At 34.5% G+C, this 16,830-nt stretch overlaps 1 protein-coding gene across 11 annotated transcripts in view; it reads right to left on the bottom strand.

Annotated features, from left to right (window-relative positions):
- The window catches only part of Peak1 (pseudopodium enriched atypical kinase 1), a 276,412-nt gene that overhangs the window by 91,932 nt on the left and 167,650 nt on the right, over positions 1-16,830 (bottom strand). The window contains exon 4 of one of the 11 annotated variants that reach the window (XM_078049236.1): positions 4,375-4,460. The exons of the other annotated variants lie outside the window; for them this stretch is intronic. The gene's annotated coding sequence lies outside the window, so the exon portion shown is untranslated. The remainder of the gene's footprint in view (positions 1-4,374; positions 4,461-16,830) is intronic. 11 annotated transcript variants of the gene reach the window in all.

The following is a 16,830-nucleotide window of genomic DNA, read 5'->3' on the forward strand; positions in this document are numbered from 1 at the left end:
ATCAAAAGGCAAGAGGACAATGAAGTAAAGTAAGAGGGAAAATAGATAAACAGAGAAAGCCTAGTATGTGAACAGGCACAATCAGAAAAAGGACAGCTCTTCCTTCATCTTCCCTTTCTTGACTTCCTTTGTTATAATTGACTTCAGGATGATGTGTGTACCCTTAGATGCATACTGAATTCCAATGAAGTCCTCCCACAAGTATACTTTATACCAACACAATCCAGTTAAAAGGACTTTAATTGGTGTGCACTATTCCCTGCAATTTCAACATTTTAAAAATGAATAGTCTCACTAAGTACCAGATGGTGACATGTACTAATTAATCAGGACTATTCAATGAATGAGCATATTAAAATGAATGCACCTATTAGATATGTGTTACAGCCGCTCCATCCTGAGGAAGCCTCCCCTCAAACATGTGTCCATGGAAAGTGCAGATTTACTGTGCCATACTCACAAATGTCTCCCGCAATTATTTGCAACAGCAATACCATCGTTCTTACGTCTCCCTCTGGATCACTCGATATTTCATGCTAAACAGCCATAAGCTCTGCTATCCTCTATAATCTATTTAACCTTCGTAAGCAAGAGTCAGTTAAATATTGGGTCTATAGTTTCTCTTCTAAAGAGAAGATCTTACAAACTCATCAAGGTTATTTGTTAAAGGGACAATAGGTGAGGAACAGATCAAATGGGGCCCTTGATCTGACTTCCTTCCTCGGCAATTTGTCTGTCAGGCAGTGAAAGCCTGAGCACTGCTAACTGAAGGAATAAAATAGTGCAAATGGGATCCTGCATGACAGGTTGCCAGGCTCTGATTTTCCTCAAATATTATTAGCATTGGAGAGAAAGGTATAACGTATTGGTAGTTCTCAAAATATTACTAGTCAGTCATTTTGAAAGAAAAAGAAATCCTAGAAGTCATTTGTTTTCTCAGCTTCTCATACTCTTCTATTTTATATTATCTTGGATCACCACAATTTTGAACACATTCTAATAGTAGAAAACTACCCAAGTCTTGGTAGATTAATAGGAAACAATGATTTCTAATTTGTTGAAAGCACTGAAAATCGAGTGGTTGATTCAGTAGGAAGGCCATTAAGGCACAGACAAAACACGGAGGGCAGGGAAGGAAGGAGTGTCATGAGACAGCCATGTTATCTGGTACATGGCAAGCAGTGACACATGTTGGTTTTCTCCTCCAGATAATAACAAATGGTAGTGAAATTTTCTATTTGCTTTTTCAAAAACCAACTCGAAGGGAAACCTAACAAGATAAGACTGAACATGATTACCTTTGGAGAATTTTCAGATTATGATAGAAAATTTGATTTGGCAGCATACCTTTAAAATTTCAGACAATATACTTCACCCTCTAAAATAAGCCTAGAGGACAGAATTTTGAGAAATCTGTGCTCATGTATGATGTATGGCAATGGTTATTGCTTAAAATGAGAGTATTATCCAAAGAATCTTTAGGGGAAGGTAAACCAATAACAGAAACATCAAAATTTGTAGTTACAGACCAGAAAACCCTCTCTAGTGGCAAAGGAGATTTTTAAAAATTACTTTCCCTGAGCTCTAGCCTAAAAATGAGAGGTAGAATTTATGTATTATTCAAAAACAACTTAGTTAATCTGGACATAATTAAAAGTCCAAAATAATTGAACAATTTCATCGAGAGGTTTCTGTGCAATGGTTGAATAATCTTTTAAAAATTTCTATTAGGGTTTGATATTTTGGGGTAGATTTCTATTATTTTTAAAAATTTGGTTCTATCCCCCTCCTTAAATAAAAAAAAATATATCTTGGGGTAGAGTATTCAGCATACGAGTAGGTTTTAATAAGAGTTACATGTTCTGAGATGGCATAAAACCTCAAAAGACAAGATATCAAAACTAACCATAATGAGACCCTGGATCCCAGCCCCAGAACCACAAAAGAAAACAACAGGAAAAAAAGAAAAAAAACTAACATAATTCTTAGCCCAAACACTTAAAAAGAATCAAGCTGGGAAACTTAGAACCCTGACTAGCTGAGGGGAAAACGATGATTTATAACAACATAAGTAGACTAAGACAACTTTCAAACTACTCTGAAAAAATAATCTGTTGCTTATTTTTGAAAAGCACCATTGATCAATACCCCACACATTTAGACAAAAAAACCAGAAAACATGATGCTTCTTGAGGTAGTGAACAGCTTAACGTGAATAGCTATATGAAAAAGAGCATAACACCCATTCTTAGGCAGCTCTAACCAGAAGACTGCATTAATATTATAGCCTAGCCTGATTTGGAATGATATCAGAGTCAAAAATAAATACCAAGTTTGACAAAAAGCAGATGAATTAGATGCACAAAGGGAACCAGTGTGGTCTAAGTATGACGTCTAGCAGTTAGAGCTAGGGATTCTACTTCTGCTTCTGTATTTAAGATACAATTCAGAATTAGTCATTTATGCCTTTGGCTAAATGTCAGGCTACTTCTAAGGTGCCTGAAATCCCTTGGAAGGGGGCCATGAATATATTAATATAAAACCAGATTCCGAATTAGCTTTTCCCTGATGATACACTAAAACAATGATGAAAAGACAATATTTAGAATATGCTACATTTCATGCAGTACTTTCAACATTACAAAGAGCCTTGACTGATCAAAAGAAGGCAGAACTGATCATTTCTTTCAGGAAAAAAAAAGAGAGAGAGATGATGTATGGAAATGGAGAAGTGGTGGTGCTAAAATATGAAAGGTTTATCAATTTATACAATAAAATTTGGGGTTTATATATAGATCTTATGAAAGACAGTGATGAAATCTCTGTTTAAGAAGTTGTTTCCTGAAATCAGTAACAATAATTTTGAGCTGCTTGAATTAAACTTGTTATATTTACTATTAGATATGGTAAATCTGAGAAGAAATACTAAATGTTTGTTAGCATCAACATAATTGTTAACAACAAAAGCTCATGTCACAATATAGGTATAGAGAGGAAATTTAATTTGATTTTTGAGGGTTGGGGACAAGAAAAAACACCAACATTTATTGACACAGTGTCACTGTGCCGAAAACTAAACACGTCACCCCATCTCATCCTTCTAACCACCCTACAGTGGAGTTAATATGAGAACCCAGGCCTGTCTGACTCCAAACCTTATGCTTCACACAATAATGGCATTTGTCAAATGTTACTTCAAAGGTAAGTTGTAGGATTCTATTTGTAATAACTGTCTAAAGTTGGTCAAAAGGAAAAGTACAAAAAGAAAAGAAACTGAACCATTTCAATACAAAGAAGGACATGAAACATATTAGACCCTACTGAAGCTCTTTCAAGCATGAAACAATCACCTGTTAACATTTAAGTTTCTATTGAGAATAAATTCAGTTTTACTATTTGTCTCTAAGTGTCTGACCAGAAGTTCAGAAATGAGCAGATTCTTAAAATAAATGAATAAAGAAAAATCTTTCAGATTCTGAATGTGGTTTTCAAATTGTGAGGTGACTTTCAAATTATAAAAAAATGAAGCTACAATGTCATATTCACGGTTACATAAAACTTGCTGTTTTTTTAGTGGAGGGCTTCTTAAACTTTAATATGCTTACAAAGTACCTGTGCATACTGTAAACATGTAGATTCTGATTCAGTAGGTCTGAGGCCACAGACTGTACTTTGAGTAGAAGTTTTTAAAATATACACAACAGCAACCACTTTGGAAAGCAGAGGACATTCCTCAGAAAATCTGGAATGGAACCACTAGTTGACCCAGTTATCCCATTCCTTAGTATATACCCAAAGGAGTTAAAATCAGCTACTACAGTGACACAGCCACATCAATGTTTATAGCAACTCAGTATACAATAGCTAAGCTATGGTACTAACCTAGGTGCCCTTCAACAGATGAATGGATAAAGAAAATGTGATACACACACACACACACACACACACACACACACAAAATGGACTATTACTCAGCCAAAAAGAAGAATGAAGTTAGGGCATTTGCAGATAAATGAATAGAATTGGAGCAATACAAAAAGCCAAAGGCTGAATGTTCTGATATGCAGATGCTAACACACACTAAGGAAGGGGAGTAGGAATAGAAGTTCACTGGATTAGATAAAGGCAAATGAAGGGAATGGAGAGGAGATGGCATAGGAAAGACAATAGAATGAATCCGACATAATTTCACTATCCTTGTAACTTTGCATTATGTACAATATTACAAGAATCAGATCCTAATTAGAATATGTCAAAATACACTCTACTGTCATGTATATCTAAAAAGAACAAATAAAAAATAAAATATACAGAACACATGGGGATGAAAGAAAGCTGGGAAACAGTAGCTATGAAAATTAAGAAATCACCAACCTCCCCTCCTCTTTTATTGGTGCTTGGGATATAGAGCACCACTTGCTTGCCCAGCTTGAATGTGGTGATGGGTTTGATCTCTAGCACTGGAAAAAAAATCACTTATATTAATCCTTAGACATGTACCTAACACAGAATATAAGGGTTAAGTTTTATTCTTGTATTATACAGCATAATCTATGGAATTAACAGGAACAAAATCAGAAGAACAAATGCAATTCTGAAGAACAAAACTGGAGAACTGACGTTAATCAGACATCAAGTTGTTGTAAGATGGTAAGACAGTGCAGTATTGGCAAAATAACTGACAAACAGATCAATGGAAGACAACAGGGTCCAGAAATAGATTCATACAAATATTGTCAATTGATCTTTGGCAAAGGTTATACAATGGAGAGAGTTCACTCTATTCAATAACTATATTCACATTAAAAACCAGAAACAAAAAACCCTCTAAATACAAACCTTAAAATCTTCACAAAAATCAACACAAAATGAGTCAAAACCCCAAATGTACAGTGCAAAATGTTACATCTAGAAGTTAACACAGGATAAAATCTAGTTAACCTTGGATTTGGTGATGATTTATTAGATATGACACTAGAATAATCCATAAAAGAATGAACTGATAGACTGAACTTCATTAAAGTTAAAAACTCCTGCTCAATGAAAGATACTGTGAGGAAAATTAGAATGTAAGCCACATATTGGTAGAAAATACTTACAAAGACTTATGTGATAAAGGACTATTATCCAAAATTTACAAAGAACTCTAACTCTTAACACCAGAAAGCAATCAATTTAAAAATAAGCAAAAGATCTGGAGCAAAGGATAAAGAAGATGTACTGATGGCAAATAAGCGTATGAAAAGATCTACATCATGTATCATTAGGGTATTACAAATTAAAACAGTAAGTTAGCATTATACACCTATTAGAATGGCTAAAATCCAAAACACTGACAAAGCCAAATGCTAGGCAAGGACATGAAGCAACAGAAACTCTCATTCATCACTGTTGCAAATGCAAAATGGTACAGTCACTTTGAAAGGCAGTTTATTAAAAAAAATGAAACAATCTCTTAACATAAAATCCATCAATACTTGGTTTTGCCCATAGGAACTGAGAACTTATGCCTAAGCAAAAGCTGCACACAAATGTTAATAGTAACTTTATTTATAATTGCCAAAATTTAAAGCAACTAAGATGTCCTTCAAAAGGTAAATGGATAAATAAACTGTGCTACAGTCATTGTCTTAGTACATTTTCTATTGTTATAGCAGAACACCTAAGACTGGATAATTTAAAAAGAAAAGGTTTACTCAGCTTGAAGTTCTGGAGACGGGGAAGGTTAGGACTGGGTGGCTGTGTTTGGTGAGAACTTCAAGCTATGTCATAACATGACAGACACAATGTGTGCAAGTGATAAGCAGGTACATATAGAGGAGAGGGATGGCACAAAGGAGCCAACCCACTTTATAACAATGTACTCTCACAAAACACTAATCTGAGCCAGGCACGATGTGGTACTAACTTGGGATACTGAGGCAGGAGGATTGCAAATTTGAGGCCAGCCTCAGTAACTTAGTGGGGCCTTAAGCAACTTACTGAAATAAAAATAGATAAATATATAAGGGCTGGGGATGTAGCTCAGTGGGAGAGAGACCCTGGATTCAATTCCCATTACCAAAAAACACAAAACAATCTGTTCTCTTGAGAATTGGTCATCACTGGAAGATGACATTATTGCTTTTTATAGATCCAATCTCTCAACACTACATTGACAACGGAATTTCAAAATGAATTTGGGTGGCGACAAACCCTATTCAAACCATAGCATCCATACAATGGGAATATTATTCAGTGATAAAAAATCAAGTAATTAAGCAAAGAAAAGACATGGAATAACATTAGATGCACCTTATTAAGTGGAAGAAGCCTATCTGAAAGGACTATAGCTTGTGTGATTGAAACTACATGACATTCTGAATATGTAAAATGAGGGAGATAGTAGAAAGATCAGTGAGGGGACTAAAAAGGCAGAGCATAGGGCAATTTTAGAGCACCAAAAATATTCAGTATGATACTATCATAGTGAATACATGTCATTTTACATTTGTCAAAACCCACAGAATGTATAATAGAAAGACTGAATGCTAATGTAAACTGTAGATTTCAGGTGATAACATGTCAATGTTGGTTCACTGACCAAAACAAATCTTCTACACTAGTGTGGAGTGTTTGATAGTGGGGGAGGTTGCTTGTTTGGAGATGGGGTTAGGAGGTATATAGGAAAATTTGTACCTTCAATTTTACAGTGAATCGAAAATTGCTCTAAGAAATAAAGTCTGTGATTACACAAATCAAGAGCACCCATTTATCTGATGCTTATAGAAAAGGCTTACTGGTTAGCATGAAAAATTCTCATGGCTAAATTAGTAAAATAATTTGGGTCTATTCAAGAAAGCACTTATATCTTTTGAACTTAGAAATTTTAAATGAGATTTTATTTCTAAATGGTTACTGAATGAGTGATTGACTAGGCAAAGGGGAGTCCTTTCTTCAACAATAGGGATACATAATAGGGATTCCCTGGGTAGTGGTGTGGCTGTTAAAGGGAACATGCAGGGTTGATGGAGGGTTCCTAACAAAGAGGACTGTGTTTTCCATTTCTGCTTGCATTTTCAATTCTCCTTTTAGGACTCTCACATTGTTCCTCCTCAGCTCCAGGCTTAGTGTAGGCCTGGGACTAGGTTGAGCTAAAAATGGATCTATGCTCTTCTGATATAAGGTAGAAGGCTCTAAGTGTGCCTTTTCTCCCTGAGACTTTAATCAGAGTTGGGGGAAAAAAAATCCAATGTCAAACTCTGCTCTTCTTCTGTTCTACTGCTTTCATATATTGTGTTTCAATATGCTCATTTTAATATATTATATTGAAATATGTTGCCTTTTAACAAATGAAATGAGTGATTGAAGGTAATGAATTTCTTGCCTAATATCTTTAAGTAGAATACCGGGATTTGAATTTAGGCTTGACTCACTAAAAAGTTCCACCAACTCTGTTAAATCGTGCTGCTTCTAACTTTTTGGTAACCATCACATGCCTTTTTTTGGTCTGATCTCAGAACATCCCATTCCACTCTATACTTGGCTAGAGCTACCATTAGTTCTTTTTAGTTAAGATGCTTATATTAACTTGAGTAACTGTGATTTTTAGGCAATGTAGTTTAGGAAAAAACACTGTCCTTTACCACCAGGCAAAGCTAGGAAAATAATAAACCAACAAAATCCTCCTATTTGAAATAAAACAAAAAAATATGATGAATTCTGAAACAATCTAATATGTGAAAACACCTAGTTTTGGGTAAATAGAAACATCTGACTATGAAGAACTAATTGGTGAAAAACTAAACAAATGGCCTTAGCAAAATCGAAAAGCCATAAGCAATTGATAAATAATGGTACAAGTCTTTTATTGCCCTTAGTACGACTTTGTATAGCAGTTTTAAAACATGTTATCTAAAGGGTTTGTTTTAACTATTTATTCATTTTGAAGGACTATTTTCTTTCTATAGCTACCCTTTCTGACGATAAGAAAAGAGTTAAAGGTCTATAGACCAACAAGTAAATTTACAGTATAGACTCAGCTACTTACTGGCATAATGGAAAGGCAGGAAGTAAGTGTTGAGAAACTATAAAAAGAAAAAGAAATTGAAAGTAGATCTTAAAAAATATCTGGTCTAAGATAACCCTTTTATGTATTTTTCATAGAAAATTTAAAAATTTGGTTTAAAAAAATATTTATTTTTTAGTTGTAGTTGGACACAATACCTTTATTTCACTTATTTATTTTTATATGGTGCTGAGGATTAAACCCAGGGTCTAGCACATGTGAGGCAAGCTCTATCACTGAGCCACAACCCCAGCTCCTAAAAATTGTTTGATGCATAAGATAGAATGTATCTATATAAGCCCAAAATTTCCACAAACATTACCCTATTGAGTTAAAACACTAGCAACAAGAGATTTTCAAAGTACTTGATTAAAGTCAAGACAGTGCATCCATTTTATCCTGAGCTTATTTCTTTATCCTTCAAGAAGACATGTCTTTTATACCAGAAACTATCAAGCAAGCTAACAGATGGCAAGGGCATTGAATCAAGTCTAATTTGGGTTGAATTCAAGTTTGATTATCTGGAGACATGAAGACAATATACCTATATTAGCATCAAATGCCTAATACTAATAAAAATGTTATGGAAGTATGATCTGGTAGAAAGTTTTCTGGGACTTAAAAGATCCCCTTAGGCTAAACAGTTACAAAACTCTGGCAAAGTCACAGATTCTTTCTGCCTTAGGATCCTTTATCTGCACAATGGGATGACAATAACTAGTTCTTTCTTTAAGATGCTGAGAGGACAAAAATGGAATGTTAATTTTTGTGTGTGTGTGTGTGGTGCTGGGTATTGAACCCAGGGCCTTGTGCATTCGAGGCAAGCACTCTACCAACTGAGCTATGTCCCTATCCCCAATTTTTTTCTTTTACTGGATATGGTAGGCAGAATAATGATCCCCAAAGATGTCCACACCCTAAATCCCCAAACCTGTAAAATTATTATCTTGATTCTAGCTTGAAATAAACCCCAACATTTCAGATTTCTGACCTTCAGAACTGTAAGATAATAATCTATGTTGTTTTAAACTATTAATCTGTGACAATTTTTTTAGCAGCAGCAGGAAATTAATACTCTGGATTCAATCTCAGTTTTGATATCCTGCCTAATCCCCAGTACCACAATGTGTCATTGAGCCAGTTATTTCTCTCTCTGAATTTCAGTTTCCACCTATCATATGGGAATTAACAATAATAACAATCTCTGTTACAGGGATCATATAGCATAACTGAGTGCTACTGAGTAAATGATAAAAAAACAGAACAAAAGGAATACTATGGTTTAATGTATCATAGAATATTAAAAATGGGTGAAATTCTGTGCAGTGTAGGTTCTAGGGCTCCACTAGATATCACGGAGGTGAATTCAATTTTGGCTAAATAATGTTGATTTAATAACAAAATTACTTAGCATGCAAATGTCAATCAAAATAATGACTTACTATTGCTATAATCATTATTCAATAAAAACTACTGTAAACATGTTTGACCATAATTCATACTGAAAACTGATTTTTAAAAATAATGTAAAGCTATGTTTCTTTCTCTAGTGTTTACACTAAACATTTATTCATTTAGTTCCTCATTCTAAGCAGGATTATATTTTTTATAAGACTTGTGTTTTTCTTATGACCAATGAATGGGAAAAACTAATAATTATTAGGTATGGAATTAAAATATATAACCATTGAATTTTGGTTTATTTTTGCAGAGCCTTGAATATGCTAGGCAAGTACTCTACCACTGAATTATAATCCCAGTCCTGAATTTTTAAAATAAATGTATGAAAAAAGATTTCTCATTTCAATTTTTACAGATAAAGAATAAACGTCTGAGAAGACAAAATATTCTCTCCAAGATTACATCATTAGAGTTATTGGGTGGCAGAGCTGAGACTTCAGCTCTGGTTTTTCAGGCTCCAAGATTCTTTTCATTATTTTTCCTATTTTATAATGTCTTCAGATGCAATGACCTCTTTGTATATTTAGCACAGATACCTGCTGTCTTCAATAAACCCTATACTTGTATGTAGATCAAACGTAAGCAACAAACCAGGGCAAGGCTATCTCAAAAATCCTGTGAAGCAGGGTATGGTAGTGTATGGCTACATTGGGAGTCTGAGGCAGGAGGAGCACAAGTTCAAAGCCAGGCTGAACAATTTAGCCAACCCTGACTCCAAAAATAAAATAATTTTGCCTATCCAAGGACAAGGTAGATCTTTCCATCTTCTAAGGTCTAATTTAATTTCTTTATTTAGCTTTCTGTAGCTTTCATTGTAGAGGTCTTTAACCTTTTTTGTTAAGTTAATTCCCAAGTATTTTATTTTTTTTAAGGCTATTGTAAATGGGGTGGTTTTCCTCGTTTCCTTTTCAGAGGATGTGTCACTGATATACAGAAATGCCTTTAATTTATGGGTGTTGATTTCATATCTTGTGACTTTGATGAATTCATTTACTAGTCCTAGAAGTTTTCTGGTGGAATTGTTTTGGTCTTCTAGGTATAGAATCATACCGTTGGCAAATAGTGCTAATTTGAGTTCTTCTTTTCCTATCCATATCCTTTTAATTTCTTTCATCTGTCTAATTGCTTTGGCCAGTGTTTCAACAACTATGTTAAATAGAAGTGGTGAAAGAGGTCATCCCTGTCTTGCTCCAGTTTTTAGAGGGAATACTTTTAATTTTTCTCCATTTAGAATGATGTTGGCCTGGGGCTTAGCATTGCTGGTGGGACTGAAAATTGGTACAGTCAATATGGAAAGCAGTTTGCAGAATCCTTGGAAAACTGGAAATAGAACCACCTTTTGACCCAGCTATCCCACTCCTCGGTCAATACTCAAAGGACTTAAAAACAGCATACTACAGAGACACAGCCACATCAATGATTATAGCAGCACAATTCACAATAGCTAAACTATGGAACTAACCTAGATGTCCTTTAGTAGATGAATGGATAAAGAAAATGTGGTATATATACACAATGAAATATTATGCTGCATTAAAAGAGAATAAAATCATGGCATTTGTAGGTAAATGGATGGAGTTAGAGAATATAATGCTAAGTGAAATTAGCCAATCCAAAAAAACCAAATGCTGAATGTCTTCTCTGACATAGGATGCTGATATATAATGGGGTGGAGAGGCATGGGAGAATCAGATGAACTCTAGATAGAGCAAAGGGGTAGGAGGGGAAGGGAGGGGGCATGGGAGTAGAAAAGATGGTGGAATGGCATCATTACCCTAAGTACATGGATAAAGACACGAATGGTGTGACTATAATTTGTGTAAAACCAGAGATATGAAAAATTGTGCTCTATATGTGTAATATGAATTGTAATGCATTCTGTTGTCATATATATTACAAATTAGAATTAAAAATTAAAAATAAAATAAAAGAAATTAAAAAAAAGAAATTCTTGGGCTCGGGATGTGGCTCAAGTGGTAGCGTGCTCGCCTAGCATGCGTGAGGCACTGGGTTCAATTCTCAGCACCACATAAAAAAATAAAATAAAGATATTGTATCCACCTAAAATTCAACTATTAATTTCATCCAGTGAATTTTTCATTCCAGAAATAGTATTTTTCAGTTCTAGAATGTTCATTTGGTTTTTTAATGTTTCTACTTACCTGCTAAGAATTCATTTTTCTACTGGGATTTTCATGCATGGAAAACATGTCTTTTTTTACTTCACTGACAGCATCTATATTAGTTATGTTCAAACGCTTGTTTGTTAAGCCCAACATTTGGTTCATCTTGGGGTTGAAATCAATTGATCATCTTTCAAGTGAAAATGTGTTCCATTTTCTTGATTCTTTGTGTATCAAGTAATTTTGGATTATATCCTGAGTTGTGGAGATTCATGATTCTGTTATTTTTCTCTAGTGGGTAGTGTTTTCTTGTTTCAGTAGATGAGGTAACATTTAATTGGTTTAAAATAACAACTTTTACTCAGATGCTTCAAGGAAGCATAACAAACTTAATGCCATTAAAAAACTACAATCCTATTGCTTATTACTAAGATAGAAATTTGGGAAAATGGAAAACAAAAATCAATCTGTAAAGGAGAAATGTCGCTGTTGGAATGCAGAATGGGTAACTCCTGGACTCCTGAGCCATGAGCTGGGCAAAGAAGCCTAAGAGGTAGAAAGAGACCATTATCCCCATGAAGCTAGGGGCTAACATTTGATTGGACCAAGACCCTCTGGCTTGATCATCAAATTGACCATCTGACCAGCAGAGACACTGATGTAAGCTGAAAGCTTCATGCCTGACAAGACTCCCTACTGAGGAAACATTATTTTGCTTAATACTTCCTAATTCTGAGGGAAGTCCAGCCTTTTGGATCATACATATTCTACTTAATCATGTAAGCTAATAAGGATTCTGACCTTAAGTCCTGGACGTATATTTCACTCTGGAGATAGCCTATATTCTGCTCTGAGAATGCACATCTTCACCACTCACTTTTTAATAAAGCTCTTCCTTTTGCTAAAACCTGATATATCCTTAAATTCTTTTCTGTGATGTATCAAGGGTGTAGAAGGTCTCTCTGCCTCTAGAGAGAACTTGAAACCCTGTAATAAAGAAATTATCATCTAGAACATGGATTAAGGAAGATAAAACTTTTATTAATGCATGGCTAGAACTAACAGGTGTTTTTTCCTAAACATCTTAGCAAAAATAATTTTTATTTTATCAATATTCTACCTTACAAAAATTCATAGAATTCAAAATTAAAACAATAATGAGAAACCAATTAATCATCTGTCAGTCAAATTGTTCTAAAATGGGAAAAAATAGTCTATGCTTCACTGTTGGTTAGACAGTATTCTACACATTCTAAGGAAAGTACAAACAATGTGTGATTATTTTCAAGAATGATAAGGCAATATATGTGAAACTATTCCTAAAACATACAATGAAACAAAATAAAAGCAAACAAAGCACGTTAAAAATTTACATGTCTTTTGATCTTGCAATTAATTTCTAAGAATTTATCTTAAAGAAAAGCAATGATCTGCTCAATGATTAATCTGTATGCATAAGTAAGTTTCTACTGATGTTCCAACAGTATTAACTTATGATAGGTAAAACAGAGACGATCTAAACGTCTCACAGTAGGGAACTTAAGATAGTATACAATGACAGTTATTACTAAAATGATTACATAAATGAAAAATGTTCACTAGGCACAGTGGCATACTCCTGTAATCTCAGAGACTCAAGAGACCAAGGCAGGAGGATTACGAATTCAGGCCAGCCTCAGTCTTTAAAAATTTAAAAATACATAAAAGTGCTGAGGATGTAGCTTGGTGGTTCAGTACCCCAAATTCAATCTCTAGTATTTAAAAATTCATAAAATATTACTAAGATAAAAACTACCTATAGAATAATCCGATTTTACTGAAAATACACACAAACCTAATTTTTAAAGAATTAAAGACTAACAACAAAATAGAAATGTCTATTTTCCAAATTTTCTACCATAAGCATATATTTCATTCAATATTTATTGTTATATCAGAGAAAATAACAAGTTACTAAAAACAGTTGCATAAGTCATTTAACCACATGCAATGTACTCTAGATATTCTAGACCTGGTGGTCATACATAAACCTTCTGCTCTGTCATTGCCATTCTGAATGAGCTTGGTAAAGATCATTCTGAACATCGATCACATGGTCAGTCACTTGGGAAGGATTATACCAAATTGTTATGAGTTTGGGGACCCAAATGACTGTCCCATTATAGACTGATATTAAAGTAAGACTATGTGTGTCCTAGGCAAGATTTGTTCTCTAGAGGTGAGAGGGTAGTGCATTAACCAGGTTTTATATTAAATGTCTTCATCATTTGTGAGCAGCCAGATGGTTGGTAGTATGTGTAGGATATTTTGAAACATAGGCTGGCTGATTTCAATTAGCTTTGAAGTGAGACAAATGATAGTGAGGATCTGCACTGCTAAGCCCAGGGGTACTGAGAGAATATTTTCTTACAGATGAATACCCCATCAGCTAGAGTTCTCATTGATATAATATAGCTAATAGGTGATCCTGGAACACATGTGCTATTGGAAAAACTCTCTGTTATGTAGCGTCTAACTGAGCAAACATTTTAAGCCCACTATAAGAAAACTATCTAATGCAAGGGTGAAAAGGAAATAAAAAAATCATAATAGCCTCTACGCTTGCATTTCAGAATGTACTAGGAAGTTTTGTGAAGGATTTTGGCAGCAAATAAAAATACTTCTATGATAACTTGCAGTAGTTTGAGGCCAAATCAAAGGCTCTGTCTGAAAAGATTAGTAACTGAACAACTGTTGTCTTTCATAGGCTTACATGTAATGCCAATTTTATGTCATTTCCTCAAGGTACCAGCTGTGTTGTTCCTGATGATTCTCCTCTATACTAAAGTACTCAGGAAAAATATACAGCAACAATACCCCTATTTGGCCTAAAAAATTCAGGTGAGTTAGGATAAAATGTAATTAATTTCCTTTTTTAAAAAAATAAAGTTGAGAATCTAAAATTTAATCTCTTCTGAATCACTAGGGTTTTAATGGACATTCAAAAAGATGATGTGACTCTCAGTCTTCCAAAGTAATCACATGGACATATGTATACACACACACACACACACACACACACACACACACACACACATATTTGAAAAACAAAATAAGGCAAAAACATAAAGGGCTGGGGATATAGCTCAGTTGGAAGAGTGCTTGCCTTGCATGCACAAGGCCCTGGGATCAATCCTCAGCACCATCAAAAACATAACAAACAGTAAAATCAAAACATAATCTTTAATTTTCTTTCACAGAAAACAATTCACAATTTTTTCCTCTGTTAACTACATTGCTAATGAAATGCCTCACATAGCAAAAATTAAATAGTTTTTAATGCTTCTTCATTCCATTCACTGGCAACGATACTTAACTACTGTTAAATTCCTATCATACTATAGGGATCTAGTATACTACACCAGGTGTTTAATATAAATGGTTGCTAATCACTAATTATTCCAACAATCTTAGCATTTTACTAATAAAATTTTCATTTTATTTTTATTTTAGACTAAGAAATTGAAGATCAAAGAAATTAAGTAACTTTCCCAAGGTCACACAATCCAGGTCTTACTGTAAAACCTATGTTTCAGAGTTAACTCTAGTTAAATGGGAAAATCTCTGTTAATCAACAGGTCTTTGTTGCAAAGAGAAGCAACAACAGGCTCCTCTGGGGGCATACCACTATAGCCCTGAAACAAATAATGGAGTTCCCACTATGTCTTCCAGGGGGAATTTTCTTTGCCAAAGAAAGAATAAGCATTATGAAACAGCTTAAAGTGGCAAAATAAACAGTACACAGAGATAATCTTATAGGCAAAGAAGTCAAATAGAGTAAGGAAACAGCTACTACAAGTAACAAGAACAACCATTTAGATTTGCTACTCAAAATATGACACACTACAGGCTCCATGGTAGCTCAGTAGTAGAGCTCTTGCCTAGCATGAGTGAGGCACTGGGTTCAATCCTCAGCACCACACGAAAATAAATAAATCAAATAAAGTTGTCGTGTCCTTCTACAACTAAAAATAAATAAATGAATAATTATTATAACCCAATTAACCAGAAGCAGCAGTAACACTGTGAGCTTGTTAGAACTATAGTGTCTTGTTGGTCATGATGGCACTTGCTTGTAATTCCAGCATCTTGTGAGGCTGAGGTCAGAGGATCACAAGTTCAAGGCTTGCCTCAGCAATTTATAGAGATCAGATCTCTAAAAAGGGGGGGGGGCTGAGGGTGTAGCTCAATGGTAGAGTACCCCCAAGTTTAATCCCTACTATTGCAAAAAAAGAAAAAGGAATGCAGGGTCTCAGGCCCCACTTTAGAACCACAAATCAGTCTGGTTTAATAAGTACATGGAAGTTTGAAAATATCTCCCTCCCTCCCTCCCTCTCTCTCTCTATTTTTTTCTTTTTTTGGTGTTGAAGATTAAGCCCAGGGCCTTGCATATGCTAAATACTCTACCACTGAGTTACATACCCAAGTCCAATAATAATGAAGCTAATAATGACTAAATGATTGCCAAAACTGTTATAAAGAAGTAGAAATTAGCCTACAGCCAACAAAGCTTCCAGAAACAAAATACTTTTATGCATTTTCATCATTTGATTAATACTGTAAGTTGTTATAATAACTTTTACTTTTGTAGCAAACTTTGAAGTAGTTACTCCATTCTTTCAATCCAACCTGGAAAGGGACCTGGTTTGACCTCCTGCCTTTCACTACCTCATTTTTAGCTTCTATATGAGTATCAACAGAAAAACAGCAGCACATGCCTTGACAGAAATTTGCTTTAGAAATTAGAGCCAAGATATGTTCCACAGGGATGAAGTGCATTTATAAGCAAGGTTTTCCTTATGATTTAACTTTTCAAAGCAAGCAACCTGGATACTACTTCACAAAACACATTTTGTTTGTTTTGTTTTTGAGCAGTGGTCTTTAATACTTGGCTAACAGAAGGGAATTATAAATTCTTGCGTCAAGACAAAAGATCTTGTGAAAGTAACTTCTTTTATATTGGGAATCAATACTCAAATAAGAATAGTAAGAAGAGTAGTAATGTATTTGCTCATAGAGACAATGCTTATTTAAATATGTTAAGTAAATAATATTACCACCATCCAGTTATATAAACTAAAATAAAACTATTGACATATTCCTCTCTTCACTGAAAATAGTAGCTCTGCTAGATACTTAAAAAATAATCTGTTGTCCATA

This window comes from Ictidomys tridecemlineatus, chromosome 5, assembly GCF_052094955.1.
Source record: "Ictidomys tridecemlineatus isolate mIctTri1 chromosome 5, mIctTri1.hap1, whole genome shotgun sequence".
Lineage (NCBI taxonomy): Eukaryota > Metazoa > Chordata > Mammalia > Rodentia > Sciuridae > Ictidomys > Ictidomys tridecemlineatus.